This window comes from Petaurus breviceps, unplaced genomic scaffold (genome assembly GCF_028583685.1).
Source record: "Petaurus breviceps papuanus isolate PSGF00001 unplaced genomic scaffold, PetGlider_PUasm1.0 65, whole genome shotgun sequence".
Lineage (NCBI taxonomy): Eukaryota > Metazoa > Chordata > Mammalia > Diprotodontia > Petauridae > Petaurus > Petaurus breviceps.
Window position 1 is genome coordinate 77,800 of NW_027186436.1, and position 5,046 is coordinate 82,845.

Sequence of the window (5,046 nt, forward strand, 5' to 3'; positions counted from 1 at the left end):
TGATTAAAACATGGATCCAAGACAATTAGGAAGGACTCAGGATGAAAAATGCTCTCCACCTCCAGAAAAAGAACTGATGAATTTTGAATACAGGTTGAAGCATTATTTTTTCACTTAATTTTTCTTTTTTTTTCTTTACAACATGGCTAATATGGAAATGTTTTGCATGACTTTGTATAGATAATGGGTATTGAATGTCTTGTCTTCTAAATGGGTGGGGGAGGGAGGGAGGATAGGGAAAGAATTTGGAACTAAAAATAAAAGAGTGTAAGTTACTTAAAGGCAGGTAATGTTTCCCTTTACATATGTATCCTCAGCATTTAGCAGAATTCTTGGCATGTAGTAGGCATTTAACAAATGTTTGTTCACTCAATTCATTGTAAAAAAAGATTATCTTTTGTTTTCTATATTACCAGTATTTTCCAAGTATCCCTCCCCCACCCTTTTCCTCCTAGAGAGCTGCCTCATATAACAAATAATATTCTTTAAAGAAAAAGAAGAGCCAAAAAAAACCCCAGCAAAACTGGCTAACATATTGAAAAAGTTTGAAAATATTTGCTAGACACCACACTCATACACACCTCCCACTTTTGCAAAGGAGTGGGATGAGATTGTCTTTTCATATCTCTTCCTTGGTGTCATTTTTGTTCCTTGTAACATTGTAACATACACTTTTTGTTGTTTTGTGGTTATTCTTTTCACTTACATTGTTAGTGTCATTGTGTATATTGTTTTCTTGTCTCTGCTTACTTCATTCTACAACAGATTATATTTTCCATGCTTCTCTGTATTCACCATATTTGTTGTTTCTTACAGCACAGTAATGTTCTATTTCATTCATTTACCACAATTTTTGTAACTATTTCCCAATGGATGGGTATATTGCTTCCAATTCTTTACTACCACAAGAAGGATTACTATAAATATTTGGCTACACATGGGAACTTTTTTCTTATCAATAACCTCCTTAGAATATAATCCTAATGGTGGAATCTTTGGGTCAAGACACGAGCATTTTGGTCACTTTATTTGCATAATTTGAAATTTCTTTTCAAAATAATTGTACTGATTCATAGATCTGCCAACAATGTATTAGTGTACCTATCTTCCCATAATCCCTCCCATATGGACTATTTCCATCTTTTGTCAACTTTGTCAATTTGCTAGTTGTTTAGTGAAACCTCAGGGTTATTTTGATTTGTATTTCTCTTATTAGTATTATTAGTGATTTGGAGAATTATTTTATAACTGTTTGCAATTCTTTTGAACTTTCATTTGCAATTCTTCTTTGAAGAACTAGTTGTTCATGTCCTTTGACCCCTTACCTATTGAGGAATGACTTTTGTTCTTATACATACATAGACACACACACACAATCTGTTAGCTGTCATCATCTTGCGTCACAAATCCTCATCTGAGGGATTTGATACAAATATTTTCCCCCTGTAGCTTTGCTATATTTTCCAAGGTATTTTTCTGTATCTAATTAAGATAGTCATGATTTTAGATGTTTTTCTTTTTAACATAATTAATTATGTTGATTGTTTTCCTAACATTGAACCATTCCTGATATGTAGTCAAATTGAACAAAATAAATCATTTTCTTGAAGAATTTCCATAGTCTGATAGGATTTAAAAAATATTTTGAATTAATTCTCCTTTATTTGTTTCATCCTTCTTTAGTTTGGGTATTAAGAATATATTCACCGTGTAAAAGGACTCTTGGTAGAGTGCTTTGTTTCTCAGTTTTTGAGAATACTTTATGCAGTATTGGTACTTGTTATTCTTTATAAAGTAGCTATTTGGCCCAATGGATAGAGTATTAAGCCTGGAATACTGAAGACCTGAGTTCATATCTAGCCTCAGACATTTATTACTTACGTGACCCTGGGCAAATCATTTAACTTCCCCCATTAGATTGTGAGATCCTTGAGGGCAGGGAATATCTTTTGCCCCTCCTTAGCTTAGTGCCTGGCACATAGTAGGCACTTAATAATTGTTGAATAATTGATTGGCAACCTCTGTCTTCATCAGTTTTCTCAACTGTAAAATGGAAATATTAATAGCTATGTTCCAGAGTTGTTGTGAGGATCAAATGGGATAAAAATTGCAAAGCACTTAGCAGTTTCCAGCACACATGTTTAATAAATATTTGTTTCCTTCCTTCCTTTAAAAATCTGATAGAATTCTCCTGCAAATCCATTAGGACCAGGCATTCCTGCCTCCCCCCCCCCCCCCCAGTTCCTTTCTAGCTAATTCTATTTACTTTTCTGAGATTGGATTATTTAAGATCTCTATTTGGTCTTCTGTTAGTTTACATATTTTATGTTTTTGAAGATATTCCTTTATTTCTTTTGTATTCTCGGTTTTGTTAGCATACAATGATGCATAAAAGGTTCTGATAATTCTTTTTATTTCTTCTGGTTTCATTGTGATTTCACCTTGTTCATTTGCTGTTTTATTGGTTTGATTTTCTGCTCCATTCTTATTAATCAAGTTTTGTAAATCTTTTCAAAGGATCGGCTTTTAAGTTTGTAAGGTTTTTTTTTTTAGTTTATCTATTTATGGTCTAATTTACAATGTTTCTTCTTCTGTGCTTATTTTGTGTTTATTTGTTGGCTTTCTATTTTTTGAAATGCATATTCATTTCACTAACCCTCTCCTTTTCTATTTTGTTAATATATATTTTGGAGTCATGATTTTCCCCAGGATTGTTTTATCTGCATCCCAGACATTTTAGTTGTTTTATTGTTACCATTTTCTTTCAGATAATTACTTTCTATTATTTGCTCTTTGACCCATTCCTTATTTAGAGTTTCATTGTTACATCTTAATTTGGGCTTGCCTTTTGTTTGGGGCTCCATGAACTAGCTACATTTAAAAAATTGTATTATAGTTTATCAAGGATGTGTCTACTATTTCTGTCATTTGAAATTTCTTTTCAATATCTCTATGTTCCAATACCTAGTCAATTTTTGCAAAAGTTCCATGTGGTATGGGAAATCTGTATATTCTTTAGTGACATCATAAAAAAAGATAAGTTGCATTAATCAAAGTGGTGGCAGTCCCACTACATTCTACCTTGGTCAGTCCACATCTGGAACATAGTGGTTAGTTACAGACTTGTTATAGTCCTAGACTAGTTATAGTCCTTTGAGGAAGAACTTTAATAAACTGTAGTACCTCCAGAGGAAGGCAACCAGGATGTTTAGGGGACTAGAACTCATGTTATTCAAGGATTCATTGAAGGAAACAGGCATGTTTAATCTGGGGATTCAATTGACTAATGATGGAATTTTTGGATCCTATCAATCAGCTAGCTCTAAATCCACCTAATTATACCACCATCTATTCCACAGAGCTCCATGTTGTTCTTAAGGATATCATTTAAAAACTCTGCAGGTCATAGAATTAAATACTGAGAGCCCAGTGCTTAAGTGATGTGCCCAAGGCTTTGTAGAAAATAGGATGAAAATGCTTTTGCTATGGAAAAATTCTCAATGAGTAAATAGATTCTTTTAACTAAGATTTTATAGAGAGCAAATATCCTGGAAGTATTTTGATAAAAGCACCCCCCCCCCAAAGAGAGAGTGATCTGTTCTAAGGTTTTCATAACAGTATTTTTATGTAATTGCAAACCAAACCTAAACAAACAAAAAACTAGAAGCAACTTAAGGGTCCCAAATAGGGCAATAGTTAAATAAATTATGATTTATCGGTGGAGTGGAATATTTTAATATAATTAAGACTAACAAGTTTAAGGAATACAAAGAAATCTGGAAAGATCGTTATGAAATAATCAAAAGTGAAAAAAGGCAGAGTCAGAAGAATGAAATACATGCTATGATCATAGAAGGGAAAAAGTGAATGAAAATAAATCTAAGTCCAATATGGACTTAGAAGAAGTGACTGATATATTGAGATTAATTAATCAAAATGCAAATCACCACTATTTTGGTTGGTTGGATTAATGTCCAAGTAGGTTTTTAGTGGGGCATGTAACTGGCAAAGTGGATAAAGTGCTGGACTTGGAGTAGGGGAGATTCATCTTTCTGAGTTCAAATTTGGCTTCAGATACTTACTAGCTAGTGACCCTGGGCAAGTCACTTAATGCTATTTGCCTCAGTTTCCTCATCTGTAAAATGAGCTGGAGAAGGAAATGGCAAACCATTCCAGTATCCTTGCTAAGAAAATCCCAAATGGGGTCAGGAAAAGATAGATATGACTGAATAACAACAAATTTTTCTTAAAAATTTATCTTTAAAAAAGTTTTATAGGGATGACTAAATAGTCACAAAGTTTGTTACTACAGTTGCTGATGTCTTCTTAGTTTCATTTTAAGTTGAAGGTGGGGGTAGGGGGTGGGATTCTAGAAGCCTAGGCCGTTATTTTCTCTATTATTTTTTAATCTTCCCCATTTTGAGTCATCTTGAAAATTGATCTGTGTGTATACTTATATTTGTGTAACCTCTAGCACTGACTTCTGTATGTATTTGGTTATATTTAGCGACTTTCCTCAATATAATCTCCTTATGTGTCATAGTGGAAAGAACAATGCATTGGAAGCCTTAAGAGACTACAGTTCAAGTCTTAGCTCTGCTATATAATAATGGTGTGGCCTCAGCCATGTCAATTGACACCTTTGAGTCCCAGTTTCTAAGAGAGTTGAAATAGATCATGTCTAAACAGTTCCTTTCAGCCCTGACATTCTGTGATTCCATGATGATATTCCTCTGATCTACTAAACTAGTAACTATAAAAAACAAAAACAAAAAAAAAGCTAGTTAGATCTGTTCTTAATGAACACTATTTCCTTTTCTAAATGCTTACAAACCATTCTTTTAATAATGCCTAAGTGATGAAGGGATCAGGTTTGTGCTTTGCTTCCATCTATCTGCACATCCAGAGCATGACCCATCCATGGCTCTTTTCTTAGATTGGTCTCTTTTATAAAGCTTTCAAAGATTGCTGTAACCATAAAGTCTATCTATCTATCTATCTATCTATCTATCTATCTATCTATCTATCTATCTATCTATCTATCTA